Consider the following 16726-nt stretch of genomic DNA (forward strand, 5'->3'; position numbering starts at 1 on the left):
AGGGGTGCCTGGGTGGAGTAGTTGGTTAAGCATTGACTCTTGGTTTTGGTTCAGGTTGTGACATCAGGGTCATAAGATCGAGCCTGCATTAGGCTCCACACTCAGCGTGGAGTCTGCTTCTCTCTCCCTCTCCTTCTGCCCCTCCTGCTCAGCTCATGCTCTCTCTCCTTCTCTCTAAAATAAATAAATAAATATTAAAAAAAAAAAAGAATGACAAAGTTTGGCCATAAGGGGCCATTTTTTTTGCAGAAGTGGAATGGACATTATCCACATGTACCACAATTTTTATGGATTCTGTTGCCTTTGCATAAAAGGCAGCTGGGGCATTTTCCTGATTCTCAAGCTTTGTTTTTTCAATGTGAGCCTCAATTTTGATGACAGCAATTGCAGAAGGCAAAAGAATTTCACATAATTTTTATAACACTTATATACCTATCTATACAAATACAACGTAGAGAAAGCTTAGTATTCTTATTTGGCAATGATTCCCATGTAATTTAACATATCAAATAAGCCTAATAAGCTTAACTATCCTTCCGAATGTTCCAGAGAATCTTCTGGAAAAAAAAATCCCAAAGTTTCTTCCAGGTCAAAAAACTTCATTTAGAATTTGATTTAGTAAAGTTTGTCAAAAGCATCCAAAAGGATTTTAAAGGTCTTGGTCACATAGGATCATATGTCACTGTGAAACAGTATTAGTTATCTATCTACTTAATCAAAGTGACAGTAAGAGATTTTAAAGGCAAATACAAAAGATTACTTGGTTGTTGTTAGCAAAACTTAGCTCTTTTAATATTGAGAAGATACAGTTTTCTTCAGTATACGAAGACCTGATAAACACAGGAAATTATTTTGGTCTTTTTTATAAAGGGACAACTTCCTATGTCTATTTTAGTTTGTCCTTTTTTTCTTTCCCATTCAGTAATAATCAGCTTTACTTTAGGACAAAATTACTTTTTTTTCCATCAACAAAAATGCATCTCCATTTTTCAGTATTCTTATATTTTCATGGCAATATATGTACTTGCATAAGTTCAAAAAGAATCTGTTCTACTCGTAACAGGACACAATTAGAAACATTGGTTATATTACCAAGGCTTTGACTGAAATATCATCTTCGGGAGAAACACACATAGACTCAGATATGACCAGACAGCTTTAAGGAACCACAGTTGACTTTATGGAGCCAATAAAGCCCTTTGGAAAAACAGACTGATGCCTTGCTTACAGGGTTCCCAGCAGCTTTACCAGATAAGTAAAAATCACTTCCTGGCAGGTGTGAGAACCTGAGGATATTTTGGAGACCTTGAGAAGAGAGGAAGGAACCCAAATGTATAGGTATTGCAGGGAAAGTCTGATGGCAAATATTTAGCTTCTTAGCCTCAAAAGACTGTTAAAAGTTCAATCTGGAGATTTCTTATGAAAAGTTTTAGCAAAGCAGATTTAAAAGAGCCTATATGATCAATTACTGTTCTTGCTGCATTTATGTAAATAATCAGTCCAAGTTTATTAAGACTAAACTTATATTTACAAATAAATTAGTCTTAATTTGAGCAACTTTGAAATGAGGGTGACTTCAGAGAGAAAAATTTTCTCAGTAACACACTTTCATGGATATTAGATTATCACTCTATTAATTGACTTTGAGGTTTGTTTTCTACCGGTAAACTGGACCAGATCTTGAATTCTAGTTTCCTTTAGTATCTGGCTACAACTTTCCAAATAGAATTTCCAATTTTCTCACACGTTTTTGACTTCAAATCATTGAGAACTAAAATTGCCCTCTCCCACCCTAACCCCTGCAAATTGAATATGAATGCCTTGCTGTAAACTTCAGGGAAATCCCCACAATAGCTCATGTATAGACAATCTTCATGCCTGTTATGCTGGGCCACTCAATAAGATCACTAGAGACAAACTGCCAACCAGGAAATTCTCTCAGATCGCTCCTGCCTGCCCTCATACTCTCTGAAGATGCTTTGAACCTTACATTTATGCAGGTGATTATAAATAGCCCCAAGTTCCACACTCCTAGAGGGCCCCAGCTCCCCAAGGCCAGCAAATTGGGTGTATATTGCACTTGCTTGAGTCATGCAGGTCAAGCTAAGCAGAGACCCAAGTTCCACATGCCTAGAGGGCCCCAGCTACCCAAGGACAGCAAATTGGGTGTATATTGCACTTGCTTGAGATATGCAGGTCAAGCCAAGCAGAGACCTGGAATGGGGCAAGTGTTGGGAGAGTCTGGGTTATAGGAATGCGGTCTTGGAGGGCCATGAAGTTCTTGTTTAAGACCGTCATGGAGGCTCAATGGATATACCAGTGGGAGGCCACTGATTTGTTATGGATGTTGATAGGGACACTTAAATATCCCAGTATGCATTGATCTCCCATTTACCAGCTATCTAAATGTTCATATGCCCATGGGAAATGCTGTCTACTGCACACAAAAATGAAACCAGGTGCAGTGTAAGGGCCCTAGGTAAGGTCGGGTTGATTGATCCTTTCCAGCCATGAGTCAGAGGAGTTGGAGTGCTATTCTGTGAGAGGCTACTCCTTCCCAGAGGAGTCTTTTCTAAAGTTCTTGCAAGTAGGTGTAAACCTGTTGGTATTTCCCTTGGGTGCAGGGGAACTGAGATGGTACTTGGGTAAGGAAAAGAACAGGGGGAGCGAGGTTGTACAATTGACAAATAGGGAGGTGTTTAGTTGAGCTAGTATGGTTATGACTGGGGAAAGTTTGAAACAAACTATGGGAACACCTGGTTGTAACAACTTCACCTGACAGGTAATATCCATAGGCTTGCAGGTATAACTGGCAGTGGAATTTGGGACTAAAGGGAAGTTAGTTTTACAGGAAAGACCAAGGGGTCTCCAACATTATGAACGGATCAGAGTTTCTGGCAACAGATCTAATACTCAGAGAGGTTTCCCCCTTTTTGCAGTAGACTGAGAAATATAGATAAGAGCATTGTCTTTTCAAATGAAAGAGGGGGCAAAAAGCAGCAGCAGTGAGAAAAGGGTAGACAGGCCTGTTCTGATCATCATGGGAAAGCTCTCTCCTTCAGCTGTCTGCTTCAGTTTCTGGAGATCTTTGCTTTTGAGGTCACCAGTTGGTGTGCAGGTCTAGTCAGGGTTTGGTGCTTTCTTTAGATGTGACACATGAATCCAAGAGTCTATTCTTTGGAGTTTGGTGGCACAAGAGTTGGTATAATAGTACCTGATTAAGGTCTTTCCAATGGGATTGAAGAGACTCTTTCCGGAGATGTTTTTTCCAATAGATAAAGTCATTAATTTATAAAGGTGATGTTTGAGGTTTCTGTCTTCCAGGGTGTGCTGTGGAATGATTGCTCTACAAAAGCATGATTATTTTAATAGGAGTAATTAGACCTTTATAATATTGAGGTATATCTCCTTTTATCAACTGTGGGTCAAAGCAGGGGTTAGGGGTATCGGGTTCCTGTTTCAAAGAGGACAGATTCTTACTGAGAATTATGTAACTTATGTAAATGCATACATTGTCATAAATAATAAGAATACTTAGGGGCACCTGGGTGGCTCAGATGGTTGGGTGTCTGCCTTCGGCTCAGGTCATGATCCCGGGGTCCTGGGATCGAGTCCCACATCGGGCTCCCTGCTCCGCGGGGAAGCCTGCTTCTCCCTCTGCCTCTGCCTCTCTCTCTCTCTCTCTGACTCTCATGAATAAATAAATAAAACATTTAAAAAAAAAAAAAAATAATAATAAGAATACTTAATAAGAGTTTAATATTTAGTAATTAATATTTAGTATTAAATATTTAATATGAGTTTAATAAGAGTTTCAGAATTCTGGAGGGATCAGGTAGGGAGAAAAAATTAAATGTTTTAATTTTCATTTAAAGATATACCTTACCAAATTGCTGTGAATTATAGATAGCTTATAGAAGAAATAAAACAGAAGCCCTTTAAATCTGGAAAACGACACATTAAACAATTTGTTTTCCATTAGAGTTTTAGAAATTCTTACCCAGTTCAGTGTTAATATCTTGAACTTATTAAAACCTGTCAAATCTATCTCATAAATCTCCTTGAGGATGAAGTACTTAAGACAACTGTAAATGACAAAAGATTTAAAGATAGCAATGGTTAGAGATCTCATGAGAGTTTATTATGATGTAATTGGCAAGGGAATTTGGTTATTTCTGTGACATACTTTGAGATAATAACATAGAAAAACATCAGATTTTTAGGAGTTGCACACAATTTGTAGAACACTTATTTTAACATGTATCTATACAAATATAATCAAAGAAAGTTTAACATCACTTTTTTGACACTACTTGTCATGTAATTTAACATATCAAATAAGCCTAATTAGTATAGTGTAACATTTCCCTTTTTATAAGGAGAGGGAACAAACCTTTTGAGAAGTTCTAAGGATCTTGTGGAAATACTCATAGTTACTTTTAGACTTTATGTATAATTTAATTTTGGGAAGTTGGTCAAAAACATCAAAAGGTGTTGGATGATTGACCAAATAAGATTACAGATCATTTTGAAGCAGTATTTAATTACCTATTTGACCAAAGTGACAATAAAGGATTTCAAACGCAAATACAGAGGGTCACAAAGTTGTAAGAAAAACAGCTTTTTTAATATCCAGAAGACTTGGTTTTCTTGAGTACTCAAAGGCCTGATGAAGACACAATATAGAATCTTTGTTTTCTATGCAGATTACATTAAGGGTAAAGAAAAACCTTATTGAGAAGAGACCTATAAGAAAACTTGGCTCTTTTATGCACCAGTGTATATTTTTTTTTTTTAGATTTTATTTATTTATTTGAGAGAGAGAGACACGGTGAGAGATGGAACACAAGCAGGGGGAGTGGGAGAGGGAGAAGCAGGCTTCCCACTGAGCAGGGAGCCCGATGCGGGGCTTGATCCCAGGACCTTGGGATTATGACCTGAGCCGAAGGCAGATGCTTAACGATTGAGCCACGCAGGCACCCATGCACCAGTGTATTTTTGATATTAAAACTCTTTTTTTTTTTAAAGATTTTTTAAAATTTCTTTATTTGACAGAGAGATAGCACAAGTAGGCAGAGTGGCAGGCAGAGGGAAAGGGAGAAGCAATGATGCGGGGCTCGATCCCAGGACCCTGGGATCATGACCTGAGCCGAAGGCAGCCGCTTAAGCAACTGAGCCACCCAGGAGCCCCTAAAACTCTTTTTTTAACTTAAATAAATCCATTCTAATTTTAGGTTGGCTACATATAGAATTCCTTCCTCAATATTTCTTTTCCATAAACCTTCTACACACCTTTATATATTTAAAATTAAAAATTCTGGAGCAATCATTTTACTTTAGAACAAAATTATTTTTTTTCTTTTAACTTCACCACCACCACCACCACCAAAAGCAACAACAAACCTCATGTCCTTCATACCTTTCCTTATCTAAAACACACATTCTACTTTAAACCTATTTTTCATAGACAATCATTTTTCTTTCACTTTTATCATTTCTAGTAGTTTTATTAAAAAAACGTTTTTTGGTGACAGTTTCAACTTTATCAGTTCAAATGTCATTTTCTCAATTTCAAAAACTTACAGAGCTTATCTAGAAAAGAAATGATACAAGGCAGTTGTTACAGAGTAATTACAGATTTACTCTTAGAGGATAGCATAATTGCTTGCATTACATTAAAAAATGTAAACTGCTCTTACATAATATATTTATAATAAACCATATGCTTTTTGGAAATTATGGTATGAGATTCACGTGTGTTTATAGGCTCATCCTCACTTTGCTTTGTTGGACCAGGAATGATAGAACAGGCAGGGGCAACAGGATCCCCACATTACTATTGAAGAGGGTTGCTTGACATTGAGTCACCGAATCAAGATTTGGAAAAATAGGGCAACTTTTAAACTGATGGCAGAGCTATAAATATCTGGGAAGCCTTCACCAGAGTTCCAAGCCTTGCCAGTAGTGATAAGAAATGGGGGAAAAGTCTTTTAAATAGATTGCTGCCTGGGTGCAAATCTGAAAAGACATGGCAGCAAAGTGTGAGCCTATCGAAGAGTGAGACAGTTTGCCACTGTGTCTGTACAGGGCAGAGAGGGGGTTTGTTTCTGCATTCCCCATGTCAGCTGGTGACGCAGCCCCTTTCGTTGCTCAACCGTGATATAAGAGCAGTGGCCTTCAAACATGCTGGATCGTTCCACAGCAAGAATATAGTGTATATTATGGCCCATCATATACCTCCATATGTAAAACTATGTAAGTAACTGGGAGCCGATTGCTAGAGAAGCCCGGGACCACATCAGGCAACCCATCTAAGTGGGGACTGACTATTGGCTGTTTAAAGCTGCAACCTCACGAAAATTTTCTGGAGGAGGGCTCTCTTCACCCTGAGGCCACTCAAGCGCTTGGAGTCAGCTGGAGCTCCATTGGCCTGGAATGCCCGCTGGAACCCAAGGCTGGCTGACAGGGGCACTGCACAGATGCCTGCCATGCAGGTCAGGGGAGACAGGGACCTAAAACAAGATGCGTATGCCTCCAGTTAAACCTCCTACCAGTCCAACAAGGAGCTGCAAGGGGTTCTTAATTTTTTTTTAGTGAATCTGTTCTTGGCCTAGGTTGTAAATTGGGCATAAACAAAGATACATAAAACTGAGCACAATTTGGGGATCTGTCTTTGGCTTGAAAACCCTACATATTAAATTTCAAGGCACAGCCTATTATTGTAGGTTCCAATAAGACCATGACAAGTTTTACTAATAGAGGTTCCCATATTCTAGGGTTAGAAATATGTGGTATAAAATAGAAGCCTCATGTATTCCATGAAGGACAGTGATGTGTGTTATATGCTGTTTCCTATATAAATTTTACTATACACCTTATAAGGTGTCCCTGTTCATTTAAAGTCTGGATGTGATATCCATGGATCTATTGTTCATAGGTGATTATGGATTAAACTGTGTTAACTGGGACTGTAGCAAATTTCAATTTTTTGGCTTATTTATACTTAAAGATATAATTGCCCATTCTGCAATTTAAGCAGCTGCTCTCTTACAAAATGCTAGCACACAGAGTAAGTCAGGAGTTCAATCTGGGTTATGTATCCAATGCTGAACTCAACAGTAAGGGAAAAGTAGAAAAGTCAGTACCTGGTTGTCTTGATATATACACTGGGTCATAACAACAAAGGCCAGTTAGTAATTCAGGTGAATCTTCATCCTCCAAGTCAATGTCTAGTAGAGAGTGTTGTTCAGGATCCTTATTGATTCTTGTGGAGATTTCCACTGCTTCATCAGCTTGCCTAAGTATTTGGTTTCTCCATTGATTGAAGGATTCCCAGAGAGTAGATGGTAAAGTAGATAGTAAAGGATGAGATGGAGAGAGGTTGGGCTTGGTGATGGGGATGATGTTGGTGCTGCTGGTGAGTTCTCAGCTGCAATAAGGTGACCAGGATGGTGATCTGTAAAGAAAGTAGAGGATGTCACAGACAATGGAGTATCTGGACCAGAAGGTCATATTCCACTTTGGAACTGTGGCACAACTACTCTTGCTGGAGCTGTCAGAAGGGTATCCATAGCTGCAGTGAGTACGGGAACCAACAGTAAGCAATAGGCAGAATAGTATCGCCAGCAGGCGGCAGGCTGCACTGACCAGCTTAGTTAAAGATGCATAATGGATTCATGCCTACAAAACAAAGGTAGGTGTCCTATAATTTTCCATTCTTCCTTGTTGTTCTTGCCACTCAAGGACATCTGTAGTGATTATGGCCATTATTGTCAATATTCCTCCAAGTACAATCATCCTGCTCATGCTAGGCTAAATATTAGGCATCTAGTGTTGATAAAATAAAAGATGGTGTTCTTTCATCCTGAAATTGTTATAGAGGTACCACATGATTTTCCTTAATTTCATGTGATATTGTTTTTCCTTTGGTCACCCAGTAGGTTTTACTTGTGGCCAGTGCTATTTCCCCCCCATACTATATATATTAGTATGTTTTTAATTAATGCTTTTCCTTTTAATTTAGATTCTGTGGAATTCTTAGCTAATTCTTAGCTCTGTGGATAACTGCAATATTCATTCAATAGTTTTCCCATCCTTTCTACAACTATGGTTTAGAGATCTTGCCACCCCCAAATTGTTGTAGTCCAAGCTTTCATATCTGGATTGTTAGCAAGCACTCTATAAGCTTTTGCTTGAGCAAGCCATTCTACCTTTCAATTGATCCAGAGGCAATTGGATTGTAGGGTAAGTTGAAGTTCCAACTTCCCTAGCTCATTCTTATATTCACTTTCCCGTGAAGTGGGTGCTATAATCTGATTTTATAATGGTTGGAATACCATAGAAAGCATCAACATTTCTATCCTGATGGTGGATTTTTAAAAATAATTTTCCTGCAAGGATAGGATGCTCCTGTTTGTGATCATATGCCTACAATGGTGTATGTATATAGTTTATTCTTTGATATAGGCAAATGTCCTGTATAATCAGTTTGTATAATTTTGAAGGGTCTGTCCGCTTTAGCCTCATCTGGAGTATTCATTAATGACCCCCAAGCTTTAAACTTTCAGCAATTCTCATATTTCTTAATTTGAAATGGGAGGTATGTAGTAGGTGTATATACATATTTTTTTCTCTAACCATATTCTAATGCCAAGTGTGCCAGCATGACCTCTTTGGTAACGTGCCCATGCAAGGACCCTACCATTTGGCATATTTGTGTATTTGGATTTTACATTCCAATGTCGTTCCTGTTTATGGTTATGTTTTGAATTGGTTACCTCCTTAGCCATGAATCACTTTTGTTTTTCTGTTTTAAGATAAATTTTAGGATTCTTTGCTTTGTTAGTTCTCTGGGTGAGTTTGTCTACCTGGTTATTAAATTTGGCTACTTCAGAGTTTTCCTGATGTGTAGAGACATGTATGATGAATAGGGAGATGTCAGCCAGTGATATTTTCTGCCACATGTCCTTACCGCATATGTTCTTATTTCCCATTTTCCAGTCATTTTCCTGCTGTGTTCTTGACCCAAGAGCTACTTTTAGCTCTATTAGCTACTGCCTATGGGTCTGATAAAACATATGTCTCATTCTAATTTTCCCTGAGTGTTCAATTATCAATTTTATAATTAGTTCAGTGTTTTGTGCTGATTTTCCAAAGCCTGATTCTGCCAGGATTAGACCATCGCTGTCCTTAAGGTTACAGCCTGCCAGAATAATTCAGATGACATCACGAGGCTGATCCATCTGTAAACCATGCATTGTTGAGTGCCAAGGACCAGGGTGCCTCCCATCATCCAAGTGCTCATGCTTGGATAAGCTCACCCCTTGGAAATTCCAGCAACTCTACTATTGGCATTGTAGAGATTTCTTCAGTTCATGCAGGTGGTCAAAACTCCATTCATTAGTCCTGTTTGGAAATACACAATTCCCATGTTAGGATTTTATGGTCAGGAGCAGTTCCCCTCTGTTTGTCAGAGGTCTGCTTTACCCACTCCAGAATCGGCTATTGGAGTTTCAGTATCATTTGTTTTTGTTAGTGGTGCTATGATTTGTAGGGTCTCATAGGGTTCAATTGGTTGGTATCTGGTCTTGGACTATGGGAACTTCTTAGTCCTAAATACAATCTGGTAAGATTTGAGGTCTTGCAATGTTTTAGTTCACAGACACCATGTTGCAAACCCTTGTGAATATAGACACTGTAGATTATAGTAGGAGTCCTCACTAGCTAATGCCAATGTGTTAAGTTTGAGAGCTTTTTGAAATAAGTTAAGGCTGTCTCTTGAGTCTCTGTCCATCTGAATTCCCTATCTTCCTTGTTATTTTACAAGTGTGTTTTGATATTATCCCCATTTAGTGGCACATGCTGTTTCCAATATCCAAACAGTCCTATCATTTTCTGAGCTGCTTTTGTGGTACGAATTGGGGTGCAGTGTATCTTGTTTATGACTGGGTCTGTTATTTTTCTGCCTTCAGAGGACCAAATTGTACCTGTAAATTTTCCTGTAGTGTGGGGTCCTTGGACATTACTTGGGTCAGTTGTCCATCCTCTGAGTATAAGGAACTCTATTGTAGCCCTAGTCCGTTGTTCTAAGTTACCATAAATAAGCATGTCATCAATACAAGGAATGCTGGTTTGTGTGTGCTGTGTTTTCCCGAAAGGCCTGGAATTCCCATGTTAGAAGGTTGTGGGCTATTACTGGGTTGTTCTTCTGTGAAAAGATCCACAACAGCCGTGTTTCATTTTCAAAAAGGAAGGAAAACTTAACTATTATTATTGTAGAAACCTAATAGAAAAAGAGGAAAGGAATCTGCACACAGATGAAGGTAATAGTAGGCAATAAATGAAAGAAGGCAAAGTCACATCAAATCAGGTACTTATAACATCCAATCTCATCAGCTGGGAAAGCCCGGTGGAAACAGCCAGGCTGGAGTCCTGAGAGGCCTGGACAGAGTGTCCTCCCCTCAGGTGAGCCTTCCAACTGACCATCCCCATAGGGCCATATTCATAGGCCAAATAACAGGGTTTGAAGTTAAACATTTGTTTGCCTACGTGCAGTATGGTACGAGCTGCATTTCTATGTTATCATGTTATTATATTTTTAGGAGCCTCGGCTATGTGTGTCTGCCTCAGATTCCATTCCGGGGGGCCAGCCCAGCCTGGAGCAGGAGGGGATGTGAGGCAAGATTTATAACTTTTGGCACCCAGAACAGAAGGGCCAGTTCTGACCTGGAGGCCGGATAATATATTTTAAGTACCCAGGCTCCCAAGGTTATTCACATAGCATGAGTGTCACAAACATTTCTTAGCCTGCTTGCATATATATAAGTCCAGATGATCAGTTATGCAGGACAAATCATAGAAACATCCACCCATATGGAACAGTTGTTAAGGTATCCTGTTGCTAACCTAGTAAATATATTGGCCTTCCCATGTGAATGCAGTCATGGGTTGGCTCTCCTTAGCAACTGGAATAGCAAAGAACATGTCAGATAAGTCTATCCCCATGCAATCAGTTCCAGATCCAGTGGTGATATTGCTTATGAGAGCATCTATTTCTGGGAGTGCTCCCTCAGCTTGGGGAGATTCTCTGTTTAAATTCCTAAAATCTGTAAATCTGTATGACCTGTCTGGCTTTTTGATAGGCCAGACTAAGCTATTTATATGGTGAGATAGTAGGCACAAGAATTTGTTCCTTTACAAGTTCCTGAAAGTTTTCCTTATTGTGTGTCCTATTATATCCATTCCAAGAATGTTTTCTAAATTGGGACTTATAAGGCATTTAGTTTTAAAGTCTGTCCTCATTGTTAGGAATCTATGTACCCATGTGTGTGGGGTTAATTTTCCTTCTCATCCTTCAGTCGGTCCCTTTTTGTTGTCTAAATTTCCTAAATTAGTAGAATATCTTTGTATCATTGTTATTAGGACCCTGTATCTAATGACATAGTGGTATATGTAGTATTTTTATTTGCAAAAGAGGTTTCTATTGATATGGCCAGTGTAACATATGAGCAATTGTCTCTGGCTTGAGCCAAGAGGAGAGACTGCTGAATCCCTATGGGGAGCTCATAGAATTTGCTTTCTTTGGCTAGCAGTGGTTTGTCTATTAATGGGATTAGGTTTTATAAAGGGACAGTATTTATAGCAAATGGACTAGTGGGTATATGTGGGTTTATTTTCTGTAGGTCTATTTACTGTACAAGGTGATTGTTTGTTTCTCTGCCTCTCCTATGTAGTTTGTGGGGCATCTATTTGAGTTTCTACTTTTATAATTTGTTTTCAAGAGTGGTGGTCTAAATAGTGTAGGTGGCCAAAAAGGCCTTGTAGATTTGGGTCTAGATGGTCTATTTTGATTTGGTCTATTTTTATTAGGTGTAGGCCTGTTTTGTCTACATAAATGTTAAAGCTATAGCCTTTATCTTTTGCTTTTATTTTTTTTAGCAATCTCTCCACGCAAAGTGGGGCTCCAACTCCCAACCCCAAGATCGAGATACATATACTCTTCCAACTGAGGCAGCCAGGCGCCCCTCTAGCCTTTATCTTGACCTACTTCCTCAGCTGTTCTTATCAATCAGCTTTCCTTTGTTTCTGGTGCCTGCAAATACCGTAAATAATGCTGTTCTGTGGTGGTGCAGCTTTTAGACTTTTTAATTTGTTCTGTTGCTTCCACATCTAGCAGTGTGGGTGTCTGTTCCTATCATAAATCAGTTAATAGTCTTACTTTCATCATATTAGTAGCTTCCCCTGCTGTTTTCCATGGAGATGTTGTAAGGAATGATATAGTTGGAATAGGCCATCTTAGTCTCCAGGTTGCTGCTACCAAAGATTTTGTAAATTACTATTTTCTCCAGATGCTCCAAGGGGTTGATTCAAAGTAGCATCACTAGTAATGGGTTTGAGGTGCACAATCTCTGCTCCGTGAGGACCAGGTTTTGTCCTCCTTTGGACCATAAATCTAATAGTCATTGACTTTTTGTGTCACTATCAATCAGTATATTGGAATTCCACTTTAGTTTTTGTTATTTATTCTCTGGTATAAGCTTTCTCTTTAGTGACTGGTTCTATATTATTTGTTGTAGTTTTATCTGTTTTCATAGGCCTAGCTTCTAGTTAAACAGGGTCAAAAGGGTTAAAATAATTGTTAGCTCTGGGTGTGGGTTGGTGCCCCAAGGAGCAAAAGGGTCTGGATTTCTCCCTCCCGCCTATAAGCATCTGTGTAACTTAATGCTCCTAATAAGAGTGCTATAATGTCTTCTTTAATATAGGATATAACTCATTGGGTTGGGTGATCCAGACCAACATCTGGAGTCTCCTTAAGCTTTGTCCAGCCTGTTTTCAATAGGTCTCTAGGAATCCTCTGAATATATAATCTATGTTACCCCTAAACTGCCTCTTGAGTAATTTTGGTGGGGTTAGTTACCAAGGCATATTTTCTATTTCCTCTTGCCCTTCACAACTGTGTTCAAAATAGAACACATATTATAGAAGTCTGCTGATGGGGAAGAAATAGGCAAGTCAGCTAGGGACCTGTTTCAGAAAAATTGTCAGGAGTAGCCGGGTCATGGGAGTGGGCTGCTGGGGGTACAGGGCATCTTCCCAATTCTAAGCCCTAACCTACACCAATGTGCATATTCTTCCTGAAGACAGAGCTGAAAGAACTTAGACTGCCTTGCACAGTTTGCCTATGCAAACCGGCCTGAGTATCCTCCCAGAAGGGGTACCTGGGTGCCTTGATTGCTGGGGAACCCCAGAACTCATCGGAAGACAAGTGAAAATATAGACCATCACCAGTTTAAAGCTGAGACCTCAGGAATATTTTGGGGGTTGGTCTCTCACTGCCGCAGAGGTGATATAGGGAAGATTGGGGACCAGCCAGAGCTCCACAGACCCGGAGGGCCCTTGTGGCCCGTGTTGATAGGTATGTACTACTCCTGCATATGCCAGGCAGGGCAGTGTAGCCAGGGACCTGGAACATGGAAAGTATCCAGAGAGTTCAGGTGTCAAGAGCAGGCTCTTGGGTGTCCATGGCATCTGCCTATATCCAAGATCCAGCTTACACTAATGCATATATTCCCTCTGAGGGCAAAGCTGGAGGAATCTGGACTATCTTGCCGGGTGGGGCCAGCTGGGGTGCCTTGCATTTAGAAGTACCTGGGAGACTTGATTGTTGGTTTGTGGGGAGGAAGAATTTTCTTCTACCCTTCAAGCTGGTCTAAGAATTAAATTGACATGAGATAGATTAACACAAGAAAAAAAAAGTTATTTTGTACACACAGATGACCAATAATGAAACTGAGACCCGCCCCCCCACCCCCCGCCCCCAATGACCAAAGCATGCAGCTTTTAAAGGTTTAGGCAAAGAAACATAAATCTGTGAGGAATGAACAAAACAGAGAAAACTTAAGTTCATTAGCTTTAATTAGTACAAAATTATAAACAATTTGGGCTAAAGTAGTAAATTAGTAAAAGTAGCAAGACTTGCTTATTTATATAATCTTGGCTCTGAATACCTATTTCAGGTGATAAGGTCTTTCTATCTCCTGATGTAGGAAGGGTATCTTTCCTATTGGAGATTTATTTTCTGCTCTCTGGAGATAAAGAGGGTCAGAGTGTTCTTCCTACACTGGCTGTTTCTTAAATAACTTTAATTCAAAATAACAGGACAAAGTGGCATATTTTGGGGTGGCCTGTCCTGGGCCCCTAGAGTTCCCTAGAAACTTCCCTAGAGACTTCACATACTAAAATCTGAGCTGGTTGATTGTTCTGTTTCGTGGAACCAGTCTCTTAGTGTTGAGAATAGGTCAGTTCTATTAAACCCCTTTCAGGAGGTAGTGATGCATGTGTGTTCCCAAAGTTAGGCTTACAGTTCAGTCAGGTATTAAGAGGCATTTCTGTGGAAAGAAGAGAAAAACAATGGTTAAGGATTGGAGCAAATTATAAACCAGTTTCAGAGTTCCGAGAGTACCAAGTTGAGAAGAGTTTTAGATGTCAGAGTCAAAGTATCTTTAGATGAACTGAAAACAGGCAGAGGGAAGCTTAGAGATTTTCTTGGTTTTCAGTTTGAATGTCTCTTGGTGATCCTTCGAGTGGCCACATAGCAACCTGCACAAAGATCATCCATACATGTGCTGTTGTGATGATTTCCCTGAAGTTTACATCAAGTCATTTATACTCAGTTTGGAAGGCTTCAGGAAAAACGGCAGATTTAGGTTTCAATGATTTCAAGTCAAAAGGATGGGAAATTGTAAATGTTAGTTTGGAGAACTGTAGCCAGAGTTTGGATGAAACCAGAACAGTTCAGGATCTAGTTGAGTTTACAGGTAGAAATAGAATATCCAAAAATAAATATTTTAGTTTTAAAGGAAGCATTTTTTTTCTCTCTACCATTACCCCATTCCTCTCAATGATAATCACAGTAAGTAATTTGTTCGCAAATTAAGCATAGTTTCAAAAAACTTGATTATTTACGTAAATGCAGCAAGAGTAGCAATTGGTCATATAAGCTCTTTTAAATCTGCTTTGGTATAAGGAATCTCTAGACTGAGCTTTTAATAGCCCCTTGAAGCTAAGAAGCCAAGCCAAATACTTGCCATCAGACTTTGCAATACCGATAGAGTTGAATTACTTTCTCTCTTTTCAAGATCCCCTAATCTCCTGAGGTTTCTGCATCTGCCAGGAAGTGACCTTTACTCACCTGATAAGGCTGCTGAGATCCTTGTAAGCAAGATATTGGGCTGATATTTCCAAGGGGATTTATTGGTTCCATAATGTCATCTTTAGGTTCATAAAGCTGTCTGGTCATATCAGTCTCTGCATGTTTCTCTCAAATATGACATTCTAGTCAAGCCTTGGTAATATAACGAATGTTTCCAATTATGTCCTGTCACAAAGAGAACAGATTCTTATTGAACTCAGGCAAATATTTCTATGAAACTATAAGGATACTCACTGAGAGAGATTCCAAATCCTGGAGAGATCAAGTAGGGGAAAAAGATAGATGTTTCAATTCTGCTTCCAAAGGTACAATTTATCAAATTGCTGTGAGTCATATTAGCTTAAGAGGAAGGGCTTTCCTGTATCTTGAAAACAAAAGATGAAATAACAAGCACTATTTCAAACAAAAAGTGATAAAAATTATAATTTTTATTCAGAACCATGTGGTTATTTTTTGTTGATCTTTTGTTAGTAGTTTTATGAAGCCTTCAGTTTCTCTGTTAGAGTTCTATAAATTCTTACCCAGTTCAATGGTATGGTCTTAACGTTATTAGAGACCTGTATTCTAGAGTACTTGTCAGAGTCTTTTCCCTGAATCTCCATAAATGAAGGACTGTTGGAAAAGCATCAGAGTAAATCTTTTGTCTGTAAATGCCAAAAGTCTTAAAAATTGCAGTGGTTAAGGATCTGATTAGAGTTCATTACAATGCAACCAACAAGGTAGTTTGGTTATTTCTGTGACACACAGCACTTCAAGATTAGAACTAGAATTGCAAGTGATAACATACCAGGACATATCAGATTTCTAGGAGTTCCATACAATTTCTAGAACACTAATCTTAACATATTTAAATATAATCTAAGAAAGTTTAGCATCACTTATTTGACATTGCTTCCCATGTTATTTAACATAGAAATAAGACAAATTCTCTCTTTTATAAAGAGAACAAATCCTTCAAATGTTCTAGGAATCCTCTGGAATATTTTAAAGTTAGTTTGTGGTCAAGACTTCATTTTAAAATTTGATTTTGGGAAGTTTGTCAAATATCAAAAGCTTTGCATATTTGATTAAATAGGATCACAGATCATTATGTAACCATACTTAGCTATCAAATTAACCAAAGTGCCTTAAAGACTTCACAGGCAAACACAGAAAGTTAAATAGCTGTAAAAAGCCTTAGCTCTTTTAATATTAAATAGAAAAAAAAAAAAGCAACAAAGACCTGATAAAGACAACACACAGAATCTTTGTTTTTCTAGGTAGGTTGCATTAAAGGTAAAGAAAAACATTATTTAGGGCGCCTCGGTGGCTCAGTTGGTTAAGCGACTGCCTTCTTGGGTCATGATCCTGGAGTCCTGGGATTGAGTCCCGCATCGGGCTCCCTGCTCAGCAGGGAATCTGCTTCTCCCTTTGACCCTATACCCTTTGTGCTCTCTCGCTCTCAAATAAATAAATAAAATCTTTTTTTAAAAAAAAAAAGAACATTTACAATTTTTTATTAAAAGCAGACCAATA

This window comes from Leptonychotes weddellii, chromosome 6, assembly GCF_054177405.1.
Source record: "Leptonychotes weddellii isolate Sample4059 chromosome 6, ASM5417740v2, whole genome shotgun sequence".
NCBI classification, from domain to species: Eukaryota; Metazoa; Chordata; class Mammalia; order Carnivora; family Phocidae; genus Leptonychotes; species Leptonychotes weddellii.